Below are 12148 nucleotides of genomic sequence, written 5' to 3'. Positions count from 1 at the left end.
ACACAATCTCCATGACCTGACATACAGTATAATGCACTGGCACCACTGAATCCCAGACTCTCTGGCCGGGCACTGTCACTATAGTGACGGTAGGTGCGGGGACAGGATGAGCAGATGCGGACATCATGACCAACACGGGGAGCAGTCCAGAGCGCAGACCAGTTTCATCATGGTTTGACCCTCCCCTGCCATTAATCAAGCCCAGAATTAAAGAGACAGTCACAAGGCTGTGAAGGAATAATGACATTCTTAAAAGATCCACACTCAAGATTCAATCTTTTTTTTTAGAGATGAGGCTCAGAGAATCAAGTATTTCCGCAGACTGTGGGAACTGGTTTGATTCAGCTGGCAAACACGCACTTAATTCTACAACTCTAACAGTGTTGTGTATGTTAATTAGAGAGGACCTGCCTATCTGCAGAGGAATAGCTCTCTGTCTAGTATCGTGGTATGTCTTCAGCCCTTCTTCTCTGTTCATTCTCAGGGTTTGGTGACATGCATTCAGTTCCCTTACTCCACACACAGATGTTCTGACACCACCTCTATTCTGCATTGTGTTTCCTGGGCCCGTTCCCCTCCGCAATGCTATCTGTAATCAGGCAAAGCCTGTCCTCCTGTGTACTCCTGTCCTGCTGCTCCTCTCCTCCTCTCGTAAACATCCCAGCCGGAGAAGCTTCAGGGACCCAGCTGGCTCGCGTGCCGGAGAGCAGGCAGAGGAGCAGCTTGCGTACCGCGCGGGGGAGTTTCATGTTGTAACGGGGCTCGGGGCTCGGGGCTCAAACTGCACTCGAGAGGCAGAGCGGCGGATCCGTGCCCCCCCTCCCCCTTCCCCCCGTTTCTCGCTCCCCGTGCCCTTTCGCCACCCCGCTGGGGAGGGAATTTAATTGCTACAAGGTAAACGGCTTGACATACCAATCGCACAGGCTCGGCTTTGAATACAGATTCTCCGTATTGCTTTAAGCGCTGGTAGCCTCGGTGTCAGCAGAGGGGGAAGAGCTCCTTCGAGGGAATGAGCGGGCCACATGGTGCGAGCTGCCAAGGGAACCCTCTCCAGCTGTGATGCAAGACAGAGCTCAGCTATACGGGCAGTGACGTCAGCCTGTCAGCAGTGCAGCTTTATGCACATGAATTCTGTGTATACGTTGCGGTTTCTTCACTGTCTTTACCCCAAAAGAGATCAATCACATATAAGTTGAAACAGATTCAAACAAATAAAAAACGTAAACACATACAGATCAACATATTGGAGGAAAAAGGACCAGAACTAAAGAAAGGGTTTTTAAAAGACTAGTGCAGAAAGCTCCTGCTTAAATATGCAACCCTGGCAGTTCGCTGCAGCCCTGCAACTGTTCTCATTCCTCCCATCAGACAGACAATCACGCTGGGCTGTGACTCTGTGCAGCTCTCTTTAGGGTGGCAGGTGAGCTAATCTTCAGGGCAAGCCCGCACATAGCCCTACTCACTTGTCTCTTACCGTCGCCCTCTCGCCCCTCTCCTCTGCTTTCATTAGTCTGATCCTTCAGCACCGAATACCTCCGGCAGTCGACTTCACACTCACTGGGCAGGGGAGAAAACAGAGGCAGCGGGGCAGACTGAGATGTCAAGGCCCTGTGGCCATCAGAGCATGCGTGGGCAAGGCACACAAAGGCCCGTCCGTCTCATCCCTGTCTTCCGAGACAGAATCCAGGGGAAAAAAGGAGCTTCAGGCATCCACATCACTGGCCACGGGGAGACAGAAAGGAGGATCAATGGTTGCTAAACAGCAGGAGAGAGGCTTTTTTAGGCAGTGTGCGTGCTTTCCCATCATCCCTTGCAGTACCTGGGGCTTTATTGTCTTTCGGCAATAGTAGAAAAACAAACACATAGGGGGAATTGCAGAGACTTCTGCAGGGACTTCAGCCGCCACTTCAGATGATCAAACCACTGAACCCTATTAGAATTGAACCACTCTTCCTGTTCAAGAAAGGTTGCTGGAATTGGCCCTCTGCACATTTTTTAGTGTGTGTGTGTGTGTGTGTGTGTGTGTGTGTGTATTCGTCCCCTTGTCTGAGGTCTCTTACATGACCTCCCTTCATTATAAGGGAGTTAGAAATAGATATGACACTTCATTAATGTGTTTCACAAATCTGATACTGATTGATTGAAGAGGAAGATTTTGAGAGAGGGAAGAGAGAGAAATGGGTAGGTTTTGCATCACTGTCCACTCTCTCCTGACTACACCAGCTGGAGGAGGAAAAAAAATCCTTTGATTTTCGGCACCATTGACACTCTCTCATGTTCATAAGTGCTGCAGGATCACTGTCATTAGCTGTCATCAGCAGTAAATCATAAAGCTGGGCCAATTTATAACATCACGAAAGCAGCTCAGCTCAACATGCACATGAACAGAGTAAGGTACATAAAATACACACATAATGATACACTTAATGATACACATGCTAATGATAGACACACACACACCCACACACCCATGTATGCACATTACACTTATTTCAATCCAATATGATCCCCTTTAAACTTTTTTCCCTGAGATTTTATTTAAAGCTTGAGTTATTTTTCTCTTCGTGTACTCAGTTTGTGATTAATCAGTTTAGCTCAATATAGAATCACATATATTTCAGTTAAACTATATTTCTTGTGCACATCCTCTCTCTCTCTCTCTCTCTCTCTCTCTCTCTCTCTCTCTCTCACACACACACACACACACAGACACACTGTCAGAGGATGGTTCCAAGAGACCTTGTGTTTAGTGAAAACCAGTAGGGCTTAAGTAAAAACAATCGATCATGTACACAGAAAACTCACATTCTACAGAATACATGCACTTCAAGGACAAAAGAAATATTACAGTAAATTCAGAGTGTTTTATATGTTGTATTATACAGCTGTCTCATGTTTCAAAATTATGCCCACGCGTTCTACACAGTGGCGCTATCGTTTTTCATCTAAAAAGCTGTTGCAAATGCAGGGTTAAAAGAAATTGTTTCAACACTCAAAATAGATGGCAACTTAGCTGCTACCAGTTTTATGGGTTCCAAAATGCCAAGATAAAAGTTGCAAACAAGAGTACAGAAAGATATCACTGGATTGTCAAAATTATTTTTATAATCATGACTGGTTAATATTCATTCAAGTGATGTGATTCTCTGAAATGAAAATCTTGCATTTTTGACATTTTTTGTCAAAGTGTTTTGTTTTTCTCTGTCCTTCCAGGAGTATGATCTGAATTTTTCTCTTAGATATATTATAAAACATATACTTTGAGTGATATTTACCAATGGCGCCCTTCTCACACAAACCTTGATGTCATCTTTGGAAGAATCATAAACCAAAACTAGTGTTTCATACAGTATATTTAATTCAAAAGTGTTTTGAAACCCAGCCATAACTGACACCCTTTATCTGTGCTGAACGCTTTCATAACACATGCCTGATACATTGAGACATTCTTTTTTAAAAGTATACAGTGAACACAAAAAAAAATGTACAGTCTGATATGGGAAAAATAACTTATTGCTCCGAAGGGATGGAACTTTTGGAGAAAACTTTCATGTTGTACTGAAAAAAGACACCACCACATGTTTTTAATTAATCTTTTATCTCAATAGAAGAGTGAGCCTTTCACAGCACTCCTGTAGAGGCTTCCCAGAGGGAGCTGAAAGAAGACTCATTTCTTCCTCAGAAAGATATCATATTCTGGTCATATAAGAATGATGACCCTCACACGTGTGAACAACCCTTGGCATTTACAGAAAGAGAGATCCCCCCCCCCACAAAAAGAAATGAAAAAAAGTAAAATAATACAAAAAAAATAATCATGACAGTGATGAAAAGTGACAGGAATGTTTACATGAATTTTTATAATATTCGTGCAAGAAAACCAGGGGAGAGAGAGAGACAGAGACAGAGACAGACAGTAAGATACACATAAATATATGCGTGTGTATACAGGGGGTAAACAAAATAATGGGAATATCCAATTAAAAAAAAATACTCCTATTTTGAAGTAACTAAATGGCAATTGAAAAGTCTATAATAATAGACTGTAATCAAATCATCTATAATAAAATTGTCTGTAGCCTACAATAAAAATAGTCTATGATAACTCTACACATGTGTTTCATATAAATTAAGACAAATACTAATTACAAATATGTTTTTGGTGTAAAAAACATTTTAAAATTAACACATTAATATATGAGTTCCTAAATAAACGTGAGAGATGTAACAGATTTTGAGAGACATTCAATAGATGGTGGCCAAATGTGCTGGTGTGTCGGTCACAAAAATGGCAAAATGATTTACTGTGTCAAGGGGAACAGGGTCAAATCATGACAGCATATGCGAAACAAGGAAAACTGCATTAGGAAAGAGGAAAGTGGTCAAAAGTTGAAGCTCTCCAACAGGGATAGATAGACACAAAACAGAATAGTGAACAAAAACTACAAAACAATGGCCTCAAACATTACCACAGAAGTGAATCTATGTGATGGGAATTCTTAACAAAACTGTACATGACAAGCTTCATAAAGCTGATATGTATGGAAGGGCTACCATTCAGAAACCAGACTAATGTGCACAAAACTTGGACTGCTGAGCAGTGAAAGGACTGCTATTAAAGAACAGTCCCAGATCCCTCTAAAAACAATACTTGTATAACAGCATTCTTAGAAGGACTGAGACTATTCTGAAGGCAAAGGGCTGAACAGCTCCTTAGTAGTTAATAAATATTCATATATTGTTTTATGGCATTTCCATTATTTTCAATTCCATAATATTTAATTCTATCCAACATATATGAACAATTTTTAGAACATTTTAAAATGCTGTCCTGATTTATGAACACCAAATTGCACAAACAGTCCAGTTCATTTCAGTGCACTGTCTCAGGCATGCATTTCTCTGGGGAGAGGAACCCAGCCCTCTGGAAAAAGAGAAGACTTAATTGCCAGGGGCAGCAGACGAGAGCGTCAATCGATAACATGCCCAGAGTAAAAACTTGGGCTTGACACTGATGTTGTTGGACAGTAAATTCTTAACCATGTTGTAGGGACTGGCTAAACTCAATTACTGTGTTGGGAGTGACATGATGGATTATGCAACCTGCGACATAGCACAAGCACTGCTCTGTCTCGCTTTCATTGGATCGCTTCCTTTCTCTGTGTCTCTAAAGAAATGGTGTCACGTGCATTCATGACAGCTCTATACAATAACGTAATGGAATGTCGTGTAACTGTTAATCAGGCAGCTGAAGTGGCGGAAGGCCCCAGCTCTTTGATGCAGGGTAAGAACACAATCTGGACAGGAGTCAGTCAACCTTGATCTTGCAATATCTGTCCCCACCACATAGAGTTACGAGCAATAGAAGAATTGCACAGCCTGCAGTTTGGTGAGAGGAGAAATGATATTGGGATCTCACCGAGCATGACAAAAAACGTACCAGGGTTTGAATGGGTGGGCGTGGTGGTTGACAAAGTTGACCAAGTACCCAAAGAGGCTTCTAACATTATAATCCTGAACTAGCCAACCCTAAGGACACGAAACAGACAGAGAGGATTGTGTCACTGTCTCCCTAAAAATAAACAGCTGAATGATGGTATGAAGTTGTCTCATTCTTTTACTTAACTCTGGCAGTCAGTGCCACCTCACGGTGGAACGCAGGCATCGGGGAGTGAGAGTTATTGCAGACTTAATTACAGGTACTGTACCCAGCTCTACAGAGACAAGCACGGCCCCAACCACTGAATGGAAAACACTGTCGAATAATTACAACGGAGCCTTGGAGGGGAAAGGGGTGGGGACGGAGACAAATTGAGAAGGGACAGGGTGAGTTGCAAAGGGTGAGGATTTGCCATGTTTCACAATCACACTTTGAGGCTTGCTGTTTCTCCGCGATGGAGGGGAAATCAAAAAAGCTCTCCATGTTTATGTGCGTGTGTGTGTGCATGTGTGTATGTGTGTGTGTGTGTGTGTGTGTGTGTGTGTGTGTGTGTGTCTGTGTGTGTCAAGCAGAGAGCCTCAGGTAGAAATAAATCTGGGGGAAACATGAGAAACAGTTACCCAGTTATCATGCTGTAATCTATGATTTTATCTAACTTTCTTTCTGTCAGACTTCTGACATTTGAACCAAGAGTAAGTAAAAAAGAAAAAAGATCAGCTGCACAGTGGTTCAGTTGGTAAAGGCACGTGCTCCAAGCACAGGCTGAACCCTGCAGCCCAGATATCACCAGTCTGAGTCCGGGCTGTGCTATGTCATTAGCAGACTGTGACTGGGAGTCCACAGCAGCGGGACATCACTGTAATTGGCTTCGTCTTGCTGGGGTATGGTGATCTTATGTCAGCCTCAGCTTCCTCAGTTTCCTCAGCTCACAACTCTGTCAGCCTGTATGAAGTTACCCGACTCTCATCAGTGACAAATGTACCGCTCTTCCAATAATCATTTGCTTTAATGCAGTAAACTGTGCAGCTTGTAGAGTGAAAGACAATCATTAGCTGCAAGAGCTTACATAATTTTTTTCATATCAGGATGAAAAAAAAGAATGTTCACTTTTGATTTCTGAGCAAGTCTTATAGGGCTTCATTGGATAAAGTTAACTTTATGACACGACAAACTTTGGAAATGTTGTGGATGTTTGTATATTATATTATGGGCATAACACTGGAATGTTAAGTGGCTGATTCTGGTCTCTCCTGCAGCTTGATATATCTATACCAGCTGTGTTAAAACACATCAATGCACCTCCCTATGGCTGATGATAGAGTTACTATCCCAGGGCATGGAGGTTTTAGGATACATCCAAAACACAAAGGAAATGCAAATTATATCAAATTATACTTGTTAATTTAGTTTGGACTGCTAGAAGGACAATTGTGAAGTGGCAAACAATATACAAACAATCTCAATCTTTTTTATTGAGGAATTCGAACGGCTGAGCTGGGAAGTTTGCCAATCAAATAATACCGCTCTGGAGTGCTTCAAGCAAGAGTAATTTCTTATGTAACCGACAAAGCAGTCCCACAAAGACACATCAGCTCACTGAAGCGCAAGAACGTCTCTTAAACTAACAAAGAGTGACACTCCTGCACCACTTAAGAAGCAGTCCTCCTCTCCACCGGGCAATGTTTGGTGTCAGAGGTAGACGGCCTTTCGTCAGAGCAGGGGAGGCGATTGCTGGAAGGTGAGCTAGCAGTGGGGTCAAGTACTGTGGAAGAGAGGAATAAATATATTCGGTGTCGTTCCCTCCCCTGTGTTCTCAGGGCTGTGTTCTCTTATGTCCCTCGCTGTCATCATCAGTGTCAGCCACCTGCTTGCTTAAGTGATATATGTGCGTTAGACACAGCTAAAGGGAGCCTCTTCTGAGCATATCTCTGATGTAGCCTGAAAGACACTTTCCACAGGTATGGCATGATTAGAAGATGCATGGCGTTAGTTCCAGTCACATCTGCAACACACTTGTGCATTAGCCCTCAGTTCCAAATGAGGTCCTCTGACGTACAGTACTTACAGCCCAAACAGATCACACCAAATTACCCTTGAGGCTGTTCTGCAAAGACATCTGATCACAAAACTGTGGTGCCAATCCAACATAAAAAAGTAGAAAAGGTGATTATTAGTAGTAGCTGCATAAGTAGTAGCAATAGCAGTAATAGTGGCTGTAATACTGTTGCTATACTATACTAAGCTGGTAGTATTACAATTTTGCAGTGACCCTACGAGACATGCAATCTATACAATTCAGGATAAAAACAAGTCACTGACTTGTTTTTACCTGATAAAGAAAGAAATCATGGAGGTACTGTTCAGCGTAATCTACTGATACAAGAACATGATGGCCTTGCATTTATCCTAAACTGTCATACTCATACTGTGCGTACTCTGCGTTTGATAAACAATTTATCATTGACAACAAGAAGATGCATGGTTTTTATTACATTGCCGTCTGTGCGCCAGGATTTATTTTAAGTGAACAGACAATCAAACAAAAGTAGAACTGGCATACAACATTATCACTGAGAAAACACTAAAGCAATACGTGCTGGAATAACATGAGCTTTTCACTTGGTGAAAAAATTACCCTGTGCTATCAACGCCTGTTAGAAATATGAACTTTCATCATTCCAGCGTTTGTCATTTGAAACAGTGTTGTCATCATGTACATCACCTTTGGTGGAAGTATGACACAGGTTTCATTTGATTCATAATCTAGAGCAATCTAGAGTCATAATCTGTATCTCATCCATATTTGTAATTCACTTATCCATACATCTATATCGCACTTATTTCACAATGATTACCCCAATCAAGCATTCAAATTGTCACACTGATGCTCCAGTAAGTGTTATTATTTTTGATGCACCAGCAGGACCAATCAAGGCAAATGGGATTTTCCTATGATAGATAATGAGACCTCTCTCTTTCTTCTTCTGTTTCTTCCACTGCAAATCTCTGGAAACTCATAAAACAAAGAGCAGATGACAAGAATGGCAATAAGGACACAGAGTTGTTAGCGCTAATGTGGCGTCTGTGATGAAATAATGCTTGGTAGGCATTTAATAGCTTGCAAAGTTCCATTCTGGTCAACTATTTGGACCCATCTTCCACAGTGGGCAGATTATTGTTAACAAGTTTATATTGGAATGATAGCTCTGTGCAATGGCTTCTGGAATGCAGCATTGTTATTGCAGCAATATTGAACATGTATCACTGCACATAGGTTATTGATAAGCCATTTAGTTAGTTATTCACAGTATACCATTATATTTGGATTTGACATTGTCTTTAGTGCATGGGAGGCAGTTCCATCACATGGAAGAAACCAATGTGCCACACCTGTTGACTGTGCGCATTTATGTATGTGTGTCTCCATAAACCCAATCAGTGCTCACTCACTTGCTTTTGAGAGAGCATATTTTTAAGAGAGCTTGAAGACTGAGAAATCACCGTTCGTGATGGAGTGATTTTAGATTAGCACATTGACCTTTTGGATAAAGTACCCCATTATTAAGTTAGTGAAGAATCTTGCCAGTCACTGTAAAAATTGGGCTGTATCTGCTGTTATTTTTCGTGGAGGAAGATCCCGCATGAGCATGAGAAGCTTTTAATGTGAAACACGTAGCATGATTCCTCCATTATCGCCACATGTTTTCCAGAGGTAAGGGTTCACTCAGGGACAAGTGGCTTTTAATTGCTGCACGGAAAAGAAATTTGTCTGTCTTCGGACAGGAGAGGGAAAGACAGGTAGAGAATAGGAGAGAGAAGGAGAGAGAGGGTGAATCAATTAGGAACCGCATCCCTCAATATCAGTCCTTTAACAGCTGCAGAACGTCTAACTCGCTCCTCTCCCACAGTATTAGGGACAAGGGCTCCGCTACTGACGGGAGAGTGATGCTTCCTGAACACCATAATGGCTGGAGCCAAAATGTGCTGTCAATCACTGTCTTTTTTTTAATGAATACAAAGACTGTGCTCAGCAAAACTGTGTGATTGTTTCAAATCAATGAGTCCCTGATAGCATGATTGCGCCACCCCTTTGGGAGCTCATGAAGTCTCACTCTCCTATCACTTGACTGTAATAATGTTTGTGTGAGAAGAAAACTTACTCGGACCACTGAGGCCGTGATGGCGACGTGGTTGCAATGATGCCCTGAGCACATAACCCAGGGCCCTGCCCATGAGGTACGTCTGGAACCTTATTCAGCGACATCACATTATTTATTGGCTTAGCGGGTCGCCCTCTCCTAGGCGACCCGGTTTTAAATCACACTGACCTTGCACACTCAGCAACCCATTTATAACCCTGAATACTTAATTGAGCAATTAAGGAAAATCACCTAAGTCAGGGGTTTACAGCATCGTCAGGCCTGGGATCCAAACCCACAACCAGTGATGCAGTACTCAACCTTCTGGCCCTGGCATCAGATGCACATCCATTTGGGTTGGCTAAGTCATATACAGCAGGCTTCCATGGACAATATCACCTTCCACACACACACTCACACATTCAAGAAGGAAGCCCTAAGGGTATTTTAGTATAAGCTAATTGGTTCACATCCCAAAACTAGGGCAAGACATTGAAAATCATTCAAAGAGCTCTGCCTTTGTTATTGAAATCCGGCCCATAATGAGTTACACAATTCAGTATCAGTGAGAATGGTTACCCTTTCCCCTTTCCCCCTGAGATCTCTCAGAGGAAAAGAAATCTATCAAACCAGATTGGAGGACGGAAGCTCTTGAGGATGATAATGCCGATTCTGAGAAATGTGCCCTGTTTCCTTGTTTTCGCAGTGTGCAATTTGGCCTTACGTTTTTGGATTTATTGAGCAGAGACATGTCCAGCCTGTGGCGCACAGGGATGCAGAAGGAATGCAGCCACAATGACCTTTCACTCCAAGCCCAGGCTCCTCAGAGGCCTTAGGGCAGCCTGCCAGCGATACATAATGAGAATTTGATTGCAGCATAACAGATAATTAAAAACCTTTTAAAGTTAATGTGCTTACAAAGTAACAATATTCAGCATTAAGCCAGTCATTAACATGATTGTAACACAACAGCAATTATAAAGTTTTTTTTTAGACTTGTTTTTTTTTTTTTCCTTATTACTGTTGATCAGGCATGGTGTATGCAGGCATATAAAACTGAAAAGTGGATATATACTGTGTATTAGAATTGGTAGTGACAGCTTTACATGGAGACAATAATTGCCTAGTTTTGTTCATCCTGAAAGAAAATTGAACATAAATTTCATTTAAAGTGAGCAGGAACTCACTTGGGGCAGGGGGGAAATGTTTGAGTGAGAGAGGGGTCACTGGTTGAGTGTTAACCATTAGCATTAAAGGGGACTGTGGGAATGGGGGTGCAACTGTTATTTGTGATGACAGCAAATATTTGCGCACGCAATATTTTCACCAATTCACTATCTGTTTTTGGAGAACCCTTAACATTGAAATTCTTAATTTGAAGTTGAAATTTTGAAGGAAAACGCTCAGACACTCATGTTCTGCCTCAGCAGGTTGAACTCAGATCCCATGTGTCAGAAACAGCCCTAAACAGTTATAAACAGAATGAAATGCAATGCAAAAATTCTAAATGAAGGAAACAGATGAAGAAGGATTGTATCTGAGGACGGATCACCACTTTACCTTAATGTAATTTAGTTTGGCTCCAATCCTTTTTTGGAGCTTGAAAAAAAATCAAAAACGCAAAAATGATCAAAATATTGAACCCAGGGAAAATGCAAGCCTGCATTTATCAAGCACACTCAGGGAAACTGGCCATTTAAGTCTTATTGACATGAGCCTTTTCTTGTTTTGTTTTGTGTCCTTTTTTGTTCTTTTTAGGTTTCGGAGCATGACTCCAGCTGCCCTTTACATTATTTATAGGCTACACCTTGAAGCCAAGAAACATTGTGACAATAGGACAGAATGACAGAGAAAGAGCTGGTGTGGAGAGTCACTTGGTAAACATTGTCACGTGCTCGTTGATTGGATGATAAGGGCCTACAGAATTCTTACATCGGAATTCAACTGGCTGCACGGCTAATTATTTTTATATTGGAGATTTTTATAAGTCAGTCAGCACCTTCCACGGTAAATCACTAAACCACTAAAGCACAAATGTATATGAATGAATGAGTGGGGATATCTGCGACAGTGCTGGGGGAGGAGAAGTGAAGTTAAACAGAAGCATTAACAACCCCCCCCCCCCCTTATCTATGGGCAGCAATGCTGATGTCTGCACCATAAGATAACAGCATTACAGCCTCAATCCCCTGCTCTGCCCAATGCGGGCTCATATCTCGGTCCCTGGTCACAAACCTGCCATCTCGGGGGACACGCCAGCGCGGCACTAAACCCCCATGACCCCCTAAACTACAGCAGTGATTTCTCCTGCAACAGAGGAACGTGCGACAGGACAGATTCATGGCCCACATTCTCTTTGTTTCACATGACCGTAGGCCAGGTTCACCCCCGTGCCTTTAAGGATACAGCGCTCCCTCTTCACAAGATGGCATTCTGTATGGAGCTGGTTCACGCTACTGTGTCTGTCCATATCACAATCTAGCCAAATATTATGTCTCGCTATACTCTCTATCATGTGACATCTGTACACATATGCAGCAGGCGGTTGTAATATTTTATCTCATATCTG

Source organism: Megalops cyprinoides, chromosome 15 (genome assembly GCF_013368585.1).
Source record: "Megalops cyprinoides isolate fMegCyp1 chromosome 15, fMegCyp1.pri, whole genome shotgun sequence".
Lineage (NCBI taxonomy): Eukaryota > Metazoa > Chordata > Actinopteri > Elopiformes > Megalopidae > Megalops > Megalops cyprinoides.
This window is presented reverse-complemented; position numbering follows the sequence as displayed.